Source organism: Pelophylax lessonae (genome assembly GCF_965119305.1).
Source record: "Pelophylax lessonae genome assembly, chromosome: 1".
In the NCBI taxonomy this organism is placed as follows: Eukaryota; Metazoa; Chordata; class Amphibia; order Anura; family Ranidae; genus Pelophylax; species Pelophylax lessonae.
In genome coordinates this window covers 161,947,415-161,967,200 of record NC_138768.1, presented here as the reverse complement: position 1 = coordinate 161,967,200, position 19,786 = coordinate 161,947,415, and the positions used below count along the sequence as shown (strand labels likewise).

The 19,786-nt window shown below is 42.6% G+C and overlaps 1 protein-coding gene across 3 annotated transcripts in view; it reads left to right on the top strand.

Moving 5' to 3' along the window:
* MCTP1 (multiple C2 and transmembrane domain containing 1) overlaps positions 1 to 19,786 on the top strand; it is a 1,122,980-nt gene that overhangs the window by 33,024 nt on the left and 1,070,170 nt on the right. The gene's annotated exons all lie outside the window — the stretch shown is intronic.

Sequence of the window (19,786 nt, the reverse complement as noted above, 5' to 3'; positions counted from 1 at the left end):
ATCAGTAGTGCAGTTCGTTCTCCACTCCTGTGGCCCATTTTTAGCTGACAACTGTCGGCTGACATCACAGAGCCTGTCCAGGCTGGGGAAAGATAATGACCATATGGTCAGGATCCATCCAGGACCCTGGACCGTCACCTGTCTTAGCCTGTCAGCGAGCAAATGAGAGCCTGAGCCAGCCGCTTCCACCGCCTCCATAGCCCAGCTCCCCGGTTAGCTGGGGGGGGGGCAGAGCAGAGAGTGGTGACTGGCAGTCACCAGCTCCCTCCTCAGGGAGCCCTGAGAACCGAGTGATCAGCCTCGTTTGATCGCTTGGTTCTCAGCCTGTGAGCCGGCGGGGGAAAGATGCAGCATTGAACTGATGCTGCATCCACCTAGGTAAAAAATACCCCTAATTCTATTTTAATTGGGGTATTAATAATGAATACAGGGCTGTATGTATTAGAGTATTTTATACCTGCCTGGAGTTCAGCTTCACTAATAAATTACAGTGTTACATTAATAGAAATTTGAGAATGAAAAAACATTATTTGGCACATGACCAACAGTGTTGTCTTTAGAACTGCTTTAGTGCTTCTTGGAATCCTGTCCTGCAAGCCTTCATTTGTGTGTAAACTTTGCACCATTTTTTGAGGTTGCAAAGGAGGTGAATGAGACCTCTGTGGTGAGTTTCAGACTTCTGTGAAGATGCAGATATTTACTTGTATACTGCACTCAGTGTAAGAACTAATTTATACAAGTGATTTCCTGGGGGACTGTCTGCATGCTCAAGAATTGCCTGCAGCATATGGAGGAATCCCAATATTTGCCTTCTTTGTCATACATTATTGATCGCTCGCCTTAAGTGACAAATGTTCTGTGTTACACCATAGCCACCAATCAGGCTCTAACCTGCATGGGAATATGAGACAGTGCATGCTAATTCTTACCTATGATAAGTAAAACGCTTGCTACATGGTGGCAGTAAGTTGAGATTAATAGTGCACAATGGTGGCATTGTGACTGCAGTAAAAGTAAACCTGTGACCCAAGAAAATCTGTTATGTGAGCCGCTATGGCTTGGGAGGGGTGCAAGTTCTCGGTGTCTACTGCTGTGAGTGCTGGCTTGGGAGGGAGCTTGTCCTTGATCCTACCGTCACTGTATTAAAGAAAAACTCCCTTTGACCACACAATAAAACAGCCCCGTGAATCTTGAGTGTATGTCAACCTCAGCCTGTGCTCCAAACAGACCACACCCCCAACGTGTTTCGCTCACCCCCTGAGAGCTTAATCATAAGGATGGCGATTACAGGAACGATGGGGGGGGGGTTAATGCATCATCAACTGTCACACAAAATTTGAGAAAAGAGTATCAGATGTGTAAGTTTAATTGTGGAGCTCTATGATCAAACACAATGAATAAGCTGTCATTGAAATCAGACCGCAAAAAAGTCAAAATACTTGGATACATAGCATAACCTAAATGCAAACCTAAATGCAAATGCAAAAAACAAAGAATCAAAAACCCTCCCTCCAAACCTCCTTTTTAAGAGCCGGTTCTCACTAGCGCGACTTGTCAGGCGACTTGTCAGCCTGACAAGTCGCGCTCCCTCGCGGTCCATTGACCGCTACAGGACCCGTTCTAATAGGAGTGACACAAGTCGCTCCGACTTAGAAAAAGGGTCCTGTACTACTTCGGGGCGACCTCGGAGTGACTTGCATAGACTTCCATTATGTGAAGTCCCTGCAAGTCGCTCCGAAGTCGTGGTGCATGGTAATGCACAAGTCGCCCCCAAAGTAGTAAGGAGTCGTGTCGCCTCAGTGTGAACCGGCTCTAAAACTCAATTTTATTATATGACTAGATAAATCAACTGGACCAAAAGTATAGAAGAAAATATATATACAAAATATGAAAAAAGGAAAAACATCTTACAGTATGTCTGAAAATGAAATTATTTAAAGAAATTGCCAAGAAACAGCACACAGCAGATCCAATAACAGGAAAATAAATGAGAAATTGTATTTCAGTTTAGGGTAGGGATGAATAACTGAAACAAAGGAGGGGGACGGGGAAGAGGGAGGATTGTGGGGACTATTCGTAATAGTGAGTGATGTCCCACTCAGAGTGTCTAATTTAAAGATCCAATATGCCTCCCTTCTTCATAGGAAGAAAAAACGGTTGCCAGTGCCACCCTGAACCTTCAACAATGTTAACAAAGGATTGTGTGTCTTGATGATGAAATTGGTGAAAATGCCTAGCTCTATTGTTTTTTTTGTTCGTTCTAATATCAGCGAAATGGTCTTTCATCCGGTCACTAAGTCGTCTGTTCATCTTACCCACATACTGAATGTTGTGGGAGAAGAAAAGCAGCGCCACCTCAGTGTAGGTTAAAAGGTTATTTATTACATAAAAACAATGTGGTAACTCACACAGAGGAGATAGTTGATCAGCAATAAAGGATGGTTCATCTGCAACACTGCAGGGATGTTAGGGAAGTACACTGTGCCGGTGGAGTCGGACACGTCCTGTATTTCTGGCAGCATTCAGTATGTGCATATGCATGGGTACGTATCAGTATCCAGGCTTACATCTAATAGTGGTAGGGGGTGCTCGCATGGGTGTCCGCAAAACTTTTTTCAGGGGGGGGGCATCATTTTAAGGTCACCCATGCACCGCCCCTTTTTAACAATGTCATGAAGGGGAGGGGCTTAGTCATCCTACTTATTTCAAATATTTAATTTTAAAGGGCAAATGGAAGCATTTGTTAACCTAAAAAAAAAAAAAAAACAACAAATGATCATGTTCCCTTAAAGCATGTTATACAGCACAGTGCTTTGCTGTGTAATTTGGTCCCTTCTATCACCTAAAATGCCTGGCTGATCCTGCCTGGCTATGTCCTCCCCTCTGTAAACTGACCATGGTATACCATGGCTGCTGAGCCCTAACATCGGGGTCAGTTTACGTGCCTCCATCATCCGCAGCCCTCCTGTCCTCCTCTGTCCTCTCTCCCCCCTCTCTCCCTGCCTGTCTGCTCCTGTGTCAGTAATCATCCCCCCTCCCATCCTGCTGCTGTAGTTTCATTTACAGTTTCAAATCCTGTCTACAGTGTGTTTAATAATCCTGTGCGCCCCTGTGTCTGTGTTTTATAAAAATAAGCCATTCTTTACAAGTTTTTAGAGCGCCAATCAATGCTCACGTGACCCACCGCCTCTCTCCCCCTATCCCCCTCCCGACTGACTACAGCGAGGACTCCTCTGCCCCACCCACTGCAAGCAGCTGTCAGACAGGGAGAGATGAGAGCCGACAGGTCACGTGAGCGGATCTCAGCACTCTGAGAACTGGTAAAGAACGTCTTATTTTTTAAAAACACATACACAGACACAGAGGCACACCAGATTATTAAACAGACCAGACAGGATGGTATAAAGTGGCTTAACAACCACTTTAAAGGGGAAGTTGAGATTCCAGGGGGGGCATCTGCCCCCCCTTGCCCCTACCTGCGGACGCCCATGGGTGCTCGCACTCGGAGCATGCGTGCTCCTTCCTCAGGCGCATTGAATGCGTGTAAAAGTGTGTTTTTTGAGGTAGGTTTTCTGTACTCACAAGATATAGCCAGATATGAAGCCAGATATAGCAAGGTCAAGATAAGGGATGCGCTGGTACAAATTTCTTTTAAACACCGCGTACGAGTACCGATACTTTTTGTAAGTACTCGCTTAGGAAGTGTAGGTGGAGGGGTGGTTTGGGAGGTGGGGGTGGAGTTAGGTGAGGCTGGGGCGAGGGCAGGGTGGGGGGTTGTAGGAGGGTAAGTGAGGACAGGGTGGGGGAGAGTAGGTGGGTAAGTTAAGGCAGGATGGGGGGAGTAGGTGGGTAAGTGAGGGCAGGGGGGGGAGTAGAGGGGTAAGTGAGAGGCAAGGTAGTTGAGGGTGGGGTGGCATAGGGGTTGAGGGCTTGGGTAGTTGGGATGCAGCTTCTCATGCAGATGGATCCTCTATAGCTGGGAGCCTGAGACCAGCTGAGCATTTCTTATATATCTGGATCTGCCCCTACCTCCTGAGCAACTGGGGCTAGGGGTGACTCAGTGAGGGGTGGGCACTCCAACATTCTGTGCACCAATTAACTAACAAAAAACAAAAAAAATCTGGGTCCCCCATATATTCAGTGGGTGCAGGCTGACATAATGCAGACTATTTAACCACATATATATATATATATATATATATATATATATATATATATATATATATATATATAGTCCATAAGTCTATAATAAATGAGTCCATAAGTAAATGTAACTGACACCTTCAATGGCTGCTGGCTCCAATAAGAGCTAGAAGGGGCTATGGGAACTCAAAGGACAGACAGAGAGAGCAGTGCCATCTAAATGCAGTTTGACTGCAATTTAATGTATAAAAGGTAAGAAATACCCTCACAAGGTTAAAAACAATTCCAGCATAAATGATGATTGTGTTGTTCATCCGCTCTACTCTCGGATGGTAGCCACTGGTGTGTCGGTGGCCAGCGGTCCAGGGGTACTGATTGCTCCCAGCGCTTACTGGGAGGGGAGGCTTTGTGGAACTGATGGGAAGAGTGGGAGCTGGCACATTGGAAGGGTTATTTTTTTCTCGTGCCCTGAGTTGGGATTTAAACCCGAATTTAAGGGAATTATTTAAATAACACCATTTAATACAGCAGTTTTTTATTTCTTTTTTGTTCTTTTTTTTACCTAAATCTAGTATACCAGTAACCACTACTTGAATGTATCTTGATATTATTCTTCCATAGTATTATTTTGCACATCCCTCATAATAAATGATTGAAAGCAGCATAGAGCTGTAATATTGTACCCGATTACTAGGAATTACATATATTGTTAATTCTTGTAAATTGGCTACTCGGCAACCAAAATGGCTCACAAGTAATTCTTCAGGTTACAACATCAAAGGGCTTTAGTTTGTAGTTTACTGTTTTTCAATATCCTGAGCCAGGTATCCTGTAGATTAGAAGCAGCATGTCAGGAATTATTTGACAGTGTAGCAATCAAAGCTCTAGTTTCAGTATCAGATAATAAATACATTATAGCTCTGTTTGCTAGAGCCACTGAATTACAAGTGACAAGAGCATTGGGAGACAGCCAAAAAGACAGCAGGAGATTAATTATTAGAGTCACAGATACTTGCTGTTTGTTCTTGCTTTTCGGTCAGGCTTTTTAACGCCACCTGTGCTATTAAAAGCATCAGATCCCTCCTCTAATCACAATCAATGCGCTCTTATTTTACACAGTGCATACCTCAGTAGATTTACACCTTTGCAGAAAATGGCATATTGTTTACTTTCCATTTAGTTAACTGACCAGTTTATTGATTGAATGCTTTGTATAGCCAACCTATTACTCAGCTTCAGAATAATTAGAGTAATTAACATCAATTCTTGCCCCCATAGCTTACAATTTATGGACCCAACCAAAGATATTTTAGCACACACACTAGGCCCAGCTGGGTCAAAAATTGATTGACCCACCAGTTTTTTTGTCCCTCTGCCTGTGTGGGGAAACATAGGAAAATGTATATGTTCTATGAATGTATCATCCTAAATCTAGTAGCACCAAGTGATAATTTTTATCTAAACACTTAGGAATACAATCTTCCAGAAAAATCCCAGCTGTTTCTATTCTTCAGCACACACGCCAGGCTGAGTCATAAATGCATTGCCCCACCAATATTTTTTCCCTCTGACTGTGTAGAGCACATGTGTCAAACACAAGGCCCACTGGCCAAATCCAGCCTAGCAGGCCTTTTTAATGTTGCCCTTACACCTCTCCTGCTGCTGTTGCAGCACCCTTGTCTCTGCAGTCGGCATGCAGAGAGGACGACAAAACTCCTCTGCCAGATCCTGCGCTTCTCCATGCAGCCGGAGAGAAGCTCGTCTCTGCCCCCCCCCATCTCAACAGTCAGAGGCAGAGAGGAAAACAGAAATCCTCCTACAGATCCTGCACCTCAATGTGCAGCCACAGAACCCCCTCGTCTCCACCTCCCCTGGTATCAGCATTTAGCAGATTCTGACAGCTGACACCAGCCCTACTCTGGTCCTTCTCCAGACCCTGCACTTACTGCTTCCCAGCTCCACTTCCCAGCACAAGTTAAGGGGGATGCACTGTAATGTAAGGGAGGGTGAGGGACCCCCCCGACCTCTGATGGTAGGGGGGCTCTTGACATCTGATGTAAGGGGGGTGCTCTGGACATCTACTTATAGATATTAGAGGGAGAGTTGCACACCACTGGTATCAACCACAAGAAACATTATTAGAGACTGCTCAGACAGAACACCATGGCAGAATCCTTTTCGGTCTGAGCAGTCTCCAATAAAGTTTCCTGTGCATGATACTAGCTGTGTGCGACCCTCCTTTTCAGCTTACATCATCTAGTACAGGAGTGTGACTGGGCTCTGTGTCGGTCTGCACCTGTCCTTCACAACTTATGGTAAGTCTTAAGTTATTGCTAAAACTAGTAATAATCAAATGCAGAGGTAATAATGTAATATGATAACGAGTAGATACATTTATATAGTCTTACAGGTACAATTTTGAGGGCAACCATAATGCTGATGCTGAATAATGCTGATGCTCCATAATGCTGATGCTGCCCGCAATGAAACTGAATATGACACTTTTGATGTAGGGAATCATGAGAAAACATTTTATGAATGTATTATCCTAAATCTAGGAAGCCAGTGATAGTCTTTATTCAGACATTTTCTGATATGACCCTTCAGAACAAAACTCCCCTGCAACTTCTATTGAGTTATGGGACAAAAACTATTGAACTGCTTCCCGAACAGCACAAAATCACCCCAAAGTGGACCCTTTTATGTGTTTAACTGTCCATTAGAGCTAATATGAGACATTGGATTACAGATTCTCCCTCATGGTGACTAAGATAAAAAATGAATCTAAAATAACTTATTTTCAAATAAAAACTGAATGCAGAGCTTTACAAATCTATACACATTAGGAACTTCTTCAGAAGGTTTATCCAAACCACACTAGATTCGCCAAGTTCAACACCTAATGCCTACTTTTCAATATACTGAGTTGTACACCAATTCAACCTCACCAATACCCTGGGTAAACTCAAAATTACACCCACATCATTTGATTGAAGGTGGTCATACTCCTATAAGTCTAAATATATGGCTTGACTATGTACCATCAATAAAATGTATTCATATATAAGTCAAAAGTTACTGAGCAGTGTTTATTAGGGTAGAGGTAATGGTGACCAAAAAAATCTGCTCAAAGATTCTACCTAACTTCCCAATTAAATTGGTTGCCAATTAAGTAACCATTGCTTTTTTAGGGCTCTTTCACACGGGCGTTCCGTATGTCCGTTTTTCATCCCATCCGTTTGCGGATGAAAAACGGACATAATGTATCTCCCAAGTAAATACTGATGTCAGCGGATGATCATCCTCTGACATCCGTTTTTCATCCTTTCCGTTCAGTTCAGTTTTTTGGAATGGAAGAGAAACCTATTTTTTCTTCCGTTCAAAAAAAACGGAACGGACGCAAAAACGGATGTCATCCGCTGACATCCGTATTTACATAGAGATACATTATGTCCGTTTTTCATCCGCAAACGGATGGGATGAAAAACGGACAAAAGGACCTGATCGGGCAAAAAAAACTGAATGCCCGTGTGAAAGAGCCCTAAATCTATTGTCAAACTTTTTTTTCTCTCTGTATCCTCTCTTGGGAGATTTTTCTCTTACTTTCTATTCAAGTGACAAATAGGAGCACAGATCCCAATGACAAAATAGTAAACATCCGATAAGGAGCATAGTCTCCAATGGTAAACACCTGACAGATAAAGTGTGACGTGTTTGATGCTGCGCTACTATGTTTCAATACTAAAATATATGCAAACAAATTATTTTTAGTGTACTGTGAATATTGAATACTGAAATGCATACAAATAAACCTTCAAATACATGTACTGTGAATCTTAATGCCCACAATTCGTAAGGAAAAAGCAAAAACCTATATTCTATAACATAAAACATTCCAAAAACTTAAAAAGAAAAAAAAAATAATAAGTCCATTCTTTTCAGTGTAGTGTCTTCCACCACTTTACAAATAATGTATGTCTTGTTCCAAAAAATAGCCAGCCCCACAATCTCTCAACGCCTTTAGTGCCTTTAAATTCCATACAGTATTTGCCACCACAGTGCTCTGTGCTCACAGAACTCTCACCATAAAGTCTGTATATGATAATCCTTCCAGATGGAGATAGTAATCAACTCCTCTTCCTCCAGCTCTCCAATTGGGCTTCCTGAGGTTCTAGTATAGGGGGTATGTGATACCTTTACCAATCTATTGATTCATGCTGCCCAAATGCCTTGCCCGTGTGTGGGGAAAATACCATAAAGCCTCTTATGGTGCAGTGTATTGATAATGTATAACATTTTATTAAAACAAATATGCACTTACATTTAAAATGCTTAAAAAGTGCTTCATTATCAAAATTCCCGGGTTTCGCTTCTACATGACGTTACTTCTGTTCCACATCTGCCACAAAGTATCCAACCCTTCCTCATCCTATCCAGTAATAGCTTTAGTTGGAACTTATGTTTTTCTAGATGTAGGGAAGTCAAAGCAACTCAAGGAAAGTGTGGAGACATGGTTCAGCCTTCTAATCTAAAGTCAATAGGAGGTATGGGGGACCCTGGCTAATTGTTAGAAAATGATTACCGTAAATAAGGCACAATTCACCTTCCATCCACAAGGATTTTTATTGTCAGTCATGCAAGTTTAATTTTCAAATCTCATTGGGTTTAGCTGAAAATAGCAGCATTTTTTTAAAATGATCCTGTTATGTTAGCTTTGTGAATCAAACCTTTAATCTACATTTGATACAATTATGAACATACAGGACTGATTTATAACCTTACAGTCTGTGTGTGCAAATTATAGAGATGGCAGCAAAATATTCTACTTCTAGATATTTTACATTGTGAGTTATAGTTGTGGTTTATTATGGCATTCCTGAAATTATCCATGAGTACTCGGTTCAGTACTAAGGAACAGGTCCACTGCATTATATATTTAAAGACTCATACACATCCAGGGCACACCCTACATGGTGTTTGGTGTAACCTATGTAACCAGGCTAATACTGTAATTTCATTTAGCATCAGGTAATGGAAACCATAAAAACATGGAAATAAAAAAAATATACCAACTAACCAGAATTATTCCAGAACCATCAAACAATGTTAAAGTGGAGCTATGGGCAAAATCAAAAATGACACACAATTCATTCTTTTACTAGTGTTTAAGGCTCATTCATTTTTACACTTTAGCACAATGCACAGCAACAAGCACATGACATTTTAAATCGTGGCTCCATTAATTTCAACAGAAAAGTGTGGTACTCAAACAACGCAAATGTACATACTAACCAAGATGGCTGCAGCATGGATCCGATGTTGCAGTTGACCCCACCGCCTCTACACCAAGAACTGAACAATCAAAGACTTCTCTGGTCTGCTCTGTGCAGAGACCAAGGACTGTCCCCAATCTGTGCTCTGCCTCTTCAGCACTCAAAGGAGAGCTGGACTGTGGAGGGGGCAGGAGCGACTGGCTCAGGCTCTCACCCAGCCAGCTGCCGGTCAAGCATCTAGCCAGATACCAACACTATTGTCGGGAACCCTGCAGAGCCTAGACCAGCTCTGTTACAACGGCCAACAGTGGACTTTTGCCCACTGTCGGTTTAATCTGGGACACAGGGTTAATAAATCTAGTGTCAACGCTTAAATGTACAGAAAGAAGCAGCATGCAATTAGTGTAAACATTAACAAATGATATCAGTATCAAGATGAAAAATTTAAATAAACAGTATTTAACTGAAACAACCAAGTGATTAAACCACAAATAAAAAAAAAATGTCATTGTGTGCAATAAACAAAGCAGGTGTGGATGATCAGCATTCTCCAAAAATCACTCTCAGCCCAGGTTCACACTAAGGGCTCTTTCACACGGGCGTTCCGTATGTCCGTTTTTCATCCCATCCGTTTGCGGATGAAAAACGGACATAATGTATCTCTATGTAAATACGGATGTCAGAGGATGATCATCCTCTGACATCCGTTTTTTGTCTGTTCAGTTCAGTTCAGTTCAGTTTTTTTGAACGGAGGAGAACCCTATTTTTTCTTCCTTTCAAAAAACGGAACTGAAGCAAAAACGGATGTCAGTGGTGTCATCCGCAGACATCCGTTTTTACATAGACATGCATTATGTCAGTTTTTCATCCGCAAACGGATGGGATGAAAAACGGACATACGGACCGGATGACACAAGTGTCATCCGTGTCCGTTACAAAAAAAAAAAAAGGACCTGATCGGGCAAAAAAAAAAGGAACGCCCGTGTGAAAGAGCCCTAAGGCCATTTTTCAGCTGAACTCGCACGATTTCAAGTTGGCATTTGAGTCCGACTTTGGGGGCGGTTTTCACAGACATCTGTGCAGGTTCCTGCATAGATGTCTATGGAAATTGATTCCCTAATCACCAAAAGTAGTACGGAAACTACTTTTGGGAATCGGTGCGGCACCGCAAAGTCCGCGTCGCACCGATTCGGACGGTGCCATTGCCGGCAATATGCCCTGATTTGACATGGTTGATCCTTCAATCTCAATGATCAGGGAAATAAGGTGCTGCCACACTGAAAACAGAATGGGGGCAGGACCTCTAGCGCCTAAATCAATCTTTATTTTGGCCCTACTTAGGGTATAGGGACGTCACCAGGTAGTCCCCAAATGAGGAGTACCATACACTGGAGTCTTTACACCTTTGCAGGAAGGACCCCAATATGTCCCATGGGGACAACTATGGAGCAGAGATCCTAATTTCTTGCATTCTCCACCCAAATGCCTCCCACCATGAAAAAACACTTTAGATCCAAGTATGGCCAGCGTTATAAACTGTTATAGTTTTCACTTACAAAACAGCTTTAAAATGAAAGTGATTTACCATACAAAAACCATATAACACAGTTGCATAATCAGCAAACAGTACATGGGAGTGCAGCAATAAAGATCAACAAAATACAGTACCTGCTGAATCAGTCATTTAAAGCAGAAAGTGTCAGAACTTGGTCTTGGTGTGTATCAAGAATGCCAGCGGTGAACAGAAATATAATGATTTATGAGATGTATACGTCTTAGCCATGGTTCGCACTTGTCCTGATGTTTAAGGGCTCAATCACACCATACGTGCATGAAAACTGAAGGGAAAACTGCACAGATTTGCAGAGACATCAGTTTTCATGCAGGTTGACATCAGTTTTCATGTGCGTCATTTATGTGCCCTCTTCACACCATTGTTGATGTCACGTCAGTTTTTTCACGTACAGAAAACTGTATACATGTTGCACATTCCTGTGCAGAAAAAAATCTGCATGTTGTGTGAACAGGGCACATGAGAACAATTGTTTTTTTTTTACAGAACGCGTGCAGAAAAACTGATGTCTGCACCCTGGTGTGAACGAGGCCTTAGTGTCCATGTTTTGCCTGTAGAAGCAGCTAAATGTTATCCTACATGTCAATGCACATTAAGACATTAAGGCTCCATGTACACGGGACGCTGGAAATGGCCGTTTAGGAGCAGTTGGGCGTTTTTTTCAGAAGCCCCTGAACCCATCTACATTTTATCTTATCTGTCCATGTACACCAGGTCGTTTACAGTCATTTGCAGGCAGTTGAGTTCAGGGACTTTTTTTAGAACGCAATTATTTGCGTTCGAACGTGTGTTTCCCGGCGTTTCAAACGCACAAACGCGTCCGAACGCGTTGACCCGCGTTTAGCGTTCGCGTTTTTCCATTTTAAAGGGGAATAATTTTTTTGACCTCTAGGAACGCTTCTAAACGCAAACGCCTGCAAACGCCGCTAAACGCCCGCTAAACGCGGGTACAAACGCGACCGAACGGACGTTTCAAACGTCCTAAAAATTCCAGCATTCAAAGGGACTTTTAACAACGTCCCGTGTACATGGAGCCTTAGAGAAATATTTTAGGCTCAGTGTTTAGTGGCAGAAAAAAAAAACTCTTCTGGTTTGCGCTTTTGAAAGACGTTTTCTGGCAAAAAACAAGATAAGATAAGAAGAAGATATTCGTAAATAAGGTGATAGACTGATTGAATCCGTGCAATCATTTTTTTCAAAAGAGAGGCTAGACCACTTCCAATTTTATGCTATTGTCCCTTGCGTGGCCCTATAGTATGTATTACTTTATGGTATTCCAGGGGGATTTCCGGAGGGAGAAGATACAATAGAAAGTGTTCTAATAAAAGGTCCACTGTTATTTCTCTACTTTCTTTTAGCATTTTCCATTTTGCAGTAAAATTCCACAGTAGTGTTTTTTCAGCCTAAAACAATTTTTTTTTTTTTTTTTTTGCTACAGTGATTTTTTTTTAAATGGTTTTACCCAAAACTGAGTGAACATTGTATGTTAAGAGGGTAGAAATGAGGACTGCAGACATTTCTAAGTCTTATGCTGCCTTGTAGACATTATTAGGGCTATATAAAACAAGGCATTGATTTACGGCCACATAAATTATTATTAATTGTTGTAGCAGTCTCTAGGTTGGACATCATTAGTATTCTAGAGTATTTTAAAATAAATTGGAAGCTTGCAGAAGTAAACTCTGAAATTAGGATATAACATACAGTACATGAATATCTTTAATATTTTAAGCCTGACTCAGCTACACTAGGTAAACAAGGAGCTCTTCCTAGATGAGTATACAAAAGACTTGGGGAGAGCTGCCATATTGATCAGGCTCTGGAAATGTCTTCCAGCAGTATATCATGCATAAAGGAATGAGGAGTACAGATTGGAAACTTTCTCTCTGGAGAGCATTTATACATTACATCTACTGTAAATATATCATTTAATGTCAAGGGCAGGAAACCTATAAGTAAAATTTGTGACTCACTCCTGTGCATCATGTTTGTTTATGTATTGTATATTTGTTAGCCCTTATGGTCTTTTAGATGCTCATAACTTTAGTAATTCCAATTGGACGCCTTGATTATATTATTTCTCACTTAGCTGCTGCTTAAGCCTAGTACATACTACTTGTTTTTTTTTTTTCCTTCAACCCAGCGGGCTGAGCGAAGAAATACTGACAGCTCAGTTTGGAGCCGCTGTACTAACTATGCGATGTTAGCACAGCAATCTCCCCTGCTGTTCTATTGTGTTCTGACAAGGGGAAGCCCCCCCCCCTCCCCCAAGAAAACACTCCAGTCAGCACCCTCAGCCATTGGTTAAGAGTGCTGATCCGGAGCGCGTCGGCAGACCTGTTGGCCATACCCTTTCCACAGAAGCAGCAGAATTGCTGGCTTCTGTCTTACCGGCTGCAGTACAAACAGGCCAAATGTCGGCCTGTTTCTATTGAACATTAAACATTCGGCCCATGTGTACTATGCTTTAGGTACAGTGTTTCGGGTTATCTCACTAAATATCACAACAGAAAACAGTAGAGACAAAAGCTCAATTTACAAAGCTCCGTCTATAGTTTTCAAGCCTGATTGAGCTCAGCTGAAAATAACTACCACTTTTCTTTTAACTACCTCAATACTGGGCACTTAAACCCCCTTCCTTCCCAGACCAATTTTCAGCTTTTAGCGCTGTTGCAATTTGAATGACAATTGCGCGGTCATGCAACGCTGTACCTAAACCAAATTTGTGTCATTTTTTCCCCACAAATAGAGCTTTCTTTTGGTGGTATTTGATCACCGTCAGGTTTTTTCTTTTTTGGTGCACAAATAAAAAAAGACTGAAAAGTTTGAAAAAAAAAAAAAAGTTTTTTTGTTTAGGTTATAAAATTTTGTAAATAGATATGTTTTTTTTCCTGCACTGATGAGCACTGATGATGCCGCACTGACAGGCACTGATGAGGAGACACTGATGGGGTGGCACTGATGGGGTGGCACTGATATGCAGCACTGATGGGCACTGATAGGTAGCACTGATATGCAGCACTGATATGTGGCACTGATAGATAGCACTGATATGCAGCATTGGTGGGCACTGATAGGTAGCGCTGGCTGATGGGCACTGATAGGCAGCACTGATGGGCACTGATTGGCGGCACTGATGGGCACTGATAGGTGGCACTGTTGGGCGGCAATGATCGGCACTGATCTGCACTGATGGGTGGCACTGATCGGCACTGATGGGGGGCACTGATAGGCAGCACTGGTGGGCAATAATGGGCACTGGTGGGCGGCACTGATAGATGGCAATAACGGCACTGGTGGGAAGCACTGATAGATGGCATTGGTGGGAAACAATGATAGGGAGGGCACTGGCAGGCTCTCTGAGCCCTGCTTGCCATCCCTGGTGGCCATGGTGGGCATCCCTGGTGATCATGGGTGGGCACCCCCCCCCCAGGGCTGCACTGGTAATCAATGTTCTGATTACCAGCACAGACCCCCCCTGTGATCAGTGAGTAATTAGAAATACTCACGGATCACCCCCGCAGCAGCACCGATCATCCCTCTTCTCCTCTCTGACAGGATCTGTCAGGAGGAGATGAGATCGAAGCTGTTACAACGGCTCTATTTACATTACATGACGGCTGTGATTGGACACAGCCATCATGTGATCAGGAGGGCCAATCACAGGGCCCTCCTGCCGAATGATGTTGCTCTGTGTCCGAGGGACACAGAGTGCCCGCGGCGGCGCAATCTCTCTCCTTCTGAAGGACGTTCCGGAACGTCCATTCAGAAGGACGAGACTCCCACCCAGCCGTATATGTACAATGGCCCGGGTGGGAGGCGGTTAAAGAACTTTTTCCTGGTTTGTTAGCTTCATGAATTTAGCTTAAAGACGTTCAAGGAAACCTGTCACAACCAATAGTTTTTTTTAATATCTAACATTACAGGATAAAGGCAACCAATACATGGTTCCCTCAAACAGGGCTTGTAGATCTTTAGAGATTACAGGGACCCATACAGCCTAACTGACATTGCCCAAGTGGCAAGGGTTGGGAAAGCAAGATATACCAATTTTACATAATTGGAAATATATAATACAAGGATGTATAGAACATTGCAATGTTGGACATGATACTCTATGATGTATGGAATATTTGCAGGGTTTGAGATTAAATCAGATATACCTGTGTGTGTGTGTGTGTGTGTGTGTGTGTGTGTGTGTACACAGTATCTCACAAAAGTGAGTACACCCCTCACATTTTTGTAAATATTTTATTATATCTTTTCATGTAACAACACTGAAGAAATGACACTTTGCTGTACACTCACTAACTTTACATTGTAGCAAAGTGTCATTTCTTCAGTGTTGTCACATGAAAAGGTATAATAAAATATTTACAAAAATGTGAGGGGTGTACTCACTTTTGTGAGATACTGTATATTGCTCAAAAAAATAAAGGAACATTTTTTAATCAGAATATAGCATCAAGTCAAATAAACTCCTGGGATATTGATCTGGTCAGGTAAGTAGAAGAGGGGGCTGTTAATCAGTTTCAGCTGCTTTGGTGGTAATGAACCTATTAACAGGTGCACTAGATGGGCAACAATAAGACAACCTTCAAAACAGGAATGGTTTTACAGGTGGAGGCCACTGCATTTTGTTTCCCTACTCATCTTTTCTGACTGGTTTTCCCTAGTTTTGCATTTGGCTAGGGCCAGTGTCACTACTGGTAGCATGAGGCGATACCTGGACTCTATAGAGGTTGCACAGGCAGACCAGGATGGCACATCAATACGTTCTAGTGCCAGAAGGTTTACTGTGTCTCCCAGAAGAGTCTCAAGAGCATGGAGGAGATTCCAGTAGACAGGCAGTTACTTTAGGAGAGTTGGACAGGGCTGTAGAAGGTCCTTAACCCATCAGCAGGACCGGTATCTGCTTCTTTGTGCAAGGAGGAACAGGATGGCACTGCCAGAGCCCTACAAAGTGACCTCCAGCAGGCTACTGGTGTGAATGTCTCTGACTAAACAATCAGAAACAGACTTTTTTTCTGAGGGCTGGACATCCTTTAGTGGGCCCTGTGATCACTGCCCGGCACCGTGGAGCTCTATTGGCATTTGCCATTGAACACCAGAATTGTCAGGTCCACCACTGGCTCCCTGTGCTTTTTACAGATGAGAGCAGGTTCACCCTGAGCACATGTGACAGAGGTGAATAGGTCAGAAGAAGCCGTGGAGAATGTTATGCTGCCTGTAACATCGTTCAGCATGACCGGTTTGGAGGTACGTCAGTGATGGTTTGGGAAGGCATATCCATGGAGGGATGCACAGACCTCTACAGGCAAGGTAATGGCATCCTTACTGCCATTAGGTATTAGTATGAAATCCTTGGGCCTATTGTCAGACCCTACGCTAGTGCAGTCCTGGGTTCCTCCTGGTGCACGGAAATGCCTGGCCTTGTGTGGCGAGAGTATGCAGCCAGTTCCTGGAGGATGAAGGAATTGATACCATTGAATGGCCCCCACGCTTGCCTGACCTAAATCCAATAGAACAGCATGTGTCGGTCCATCCGACGCCGTCAGGTTGCACCTCAGTTTGTTTAGGAGCTCAGTGATGCCCTGGTCCAGATATGGGATGATATACCCCAGGACACAATCTATCGTCTCATTAGGAGCATACCCCAATGTTGTCAGGCCATGCATACAAGCATTTGAGGGCCATACAAAGTACTAAGTACCATTTTGAGTTGCTGCAATGAAATTTTAGCAAAATGGACTAGCCTGCTGCATAATTTTTTAACTTTGATTTTTGAGGTGTCTTTGAATTCATCCCTCTGTAGGTTGACAAATTTCCATTTCCATCAAACAATGAGGCATTTTTTTATTCCTAACACATTACTCATAGAAACATAGAATGTGTCGGCAGATAAGAACCATTTGGCCCATCTAGTCTGCCCAATATATCTGAATCCTATGAATAGTCCCTGGCCCTATCTTATATGAAGGATAGCCTTATGCCTATCCCATGCATGCTTAAACTCCTTCACTGTATTTGCAGCTACCACTTCTGCAGGAAGGTTATTCCATGCATCCACTACTCTCTCAGTAAAGTAATACTTCCTCATATTACTTTTAAACCTTTGCCCCTCTAATTTAAAACTGTGTCCTCTTGTGGTAGTTTTTCTTCTTTTAAATATGCTCTCCTCCTTTACCGAGTTGATTCCCTTTATGTATTTAAAAGTTTCTATCATATCCCCTCTGTCTCTTCTTTCTTCCAAGCTATACATGTTAAGGTCGTTTAACCTTTCCTGGTAAGTTTTTTCCTGCAATCCATGTACTAGTTTAGTAGCTCTTCTCTGAACTCTCTCTAGAGTATCTATATCCTTCTGGAGATATGGCCTCCAGTACTGCGCACAATACTCCAAGTGAGGTCTCACCAGTGTTCTGTACAGCGGCATAAGCACTTCTCTCTTTCTACTGCTTATACCTCTCCCTATACATCCAAGCATTCTGCTGGCATTTCGTGCTGCTCTATTACATTGTCTTCCCACCTTTAAGTCTTCTGAAAAAATTACTCCTAAATCCCTTTCCTCAGATACTGAGGTCAGGACTGTATCAAATATTCTATATTCTGCCCTTGGGTTTTTACGCCCCAGGTGCATTATCTTGCACTTATCCACATTAAATTTCAGTTGCCAGAGTTCTGACCATTCTTCTAGTTTTCCTAAATCCTTTTCCATTTGGCATTTCCCTCCAGGAACATCAACCCTGTTACATATCTTTGTGTCATCAGCAAAAAGACAAACCTTACCATCGAGGCCTTTTGCAATATCACTTATGAAGATATTAAACAAAATTGGTCCCAGTACAGATCCCTGAGGTACCCCACTGGTAACATGACCTTGTTCTGAATGTTCTCCATTGACTACAACCCTCTGTTGTCTGTCACTCAGCCGCTGCCTAATCCACTCAACAATATGGGAGTCCATGCTCAATGACTGCAGTTTATTGATAAGTCTTCTATGTGGGACAGTGTCAAAAGCTTTACTAAAATCTAGATATGCAATGTCTACTGCACCTCCACCGTCTATTATTTTAGTCACCCAGTCAAAAAAATCTATAAGATTTGTTTGACATGATCTCCCTGAAGTAAACCCATGTTGTTTTTCATCTTGCAATCCATGGGATTTAAGATGTTCCACAATCCTATCCTTTAATAGGGTTTCCATTCATTTGCCTACTATTGATGTCAGACTCACTGGTCTATAGTTGCTCGATTCCTCCCTACTACCTTTCTTGTGAATGGGCACGACATTTGCCAATTTCCAATCTTCCGGGACGACTCCTGTTACTAATGATTGGTTAAATAAATCTGTTAATGGTTTTGCCAGCTCACCACTAAGCTCTTTTAATAATTTTGTGTGTATCTCATCAGGACCCTGTGACTTATTTGTCTTCACTTTAGACAGCAATCTTAGAACGTCTTCCTCTGTAAAGACACATGCATCAAACGATTACATCTCAGTCCATATCAGTATAGATATCCAGCATGATAATTTTCCATATTGAGATCTGATGTATTTTCAAAGTGTTCCTTTATACTGATATGGACTCAGTATCGTTTGTTGGAAATTAAAATTATCAACCTATCACCATGATAAACTTAATTGGTTCAGATGGTGTCAAGCGTGTCTGGGGCAACCATGATTCCCTCCCTTCTGGGACTGGGCTGCAGGGCAGTATTCCAACACGATAACGACCCCAAACACACCTCCAAGACGACCACTGCCTTACTAAAGAAGCTGAGGGTAAAGGTGATGGACTGGCCAAGCATGTCTCCTGACCAAAACTCTATTGAGCATCTGTGGGGCATCCTCAAATGGAAGGTGGAGGAGCGCAAGTTCTCTAACATCCACCAGCGCTGTGATGTTGTCATGGAGGAGTGGAAGAGGACTCTAGTGGCAACCTGTGAAGCTCTCATGAACTCCATGCCCAAGAGAGTTAAGGCAGTGCGGAAAAATAACGGTGGCCACACAAAATATTGACACTTTGGGCCCACTTTAGACACTTTAACTTATGGGTGTACTCACTTTTGTTGACAGCGGTTTAGACATTATTGGCTGTGTGTTGAGTTATTTTGAGGGGACAGCAAATTTACACTGTTATACAAGCTGTTCACTCACTACTTTACATTCTAGCAAAGTGTAATTTCTTCAGTGTTGTCACATGAAAAGATATAATAAAATATTTACAAAAATGTGAGGTGTGTACTCACTTTCGTGAGATACTGTGTGTGTATATATTTTCACATTTTGGCTGTTGGTTTTTGAAGGCATACAATGAACTGAGGCCCAACTAAGAGCTTCACCACTGTCTCCTGCCATCCTACAAACCAGAGTGCCTCAGTGACCTGTACGAATGTTGTCATTGGTTTGAAGGGTGGCCAGGAGGTAGTTTGTAAGGCAGACTAGAAAGTTGGAGCTGACATGAATGGACTCATAACGCCACAATTTTTTTTGAAAATCCTTTTATTGGTTTTAAACACAAACAACAAAACGGTGCATTCGGTTCACATGACAACAGTGACATGAACACAGGAATAACAACACGTCACCCACGCAGGGGTCAGAAATAGAGATTACAGCATAGCGCGTATAACGTCAGAAACATGGGATTAGGAAAAACAACCACGTGGGGTGTCGGGCAGAACTAAAGAATATCAGAGGTATTACAGCAGCAGGATCCACATAGGAGGTACTTCCAGCCCAGTGGCTCCAGAGCAGGGGAGCGAGGTCATGAGTCAGTCAGTCATAGCAGTGGAG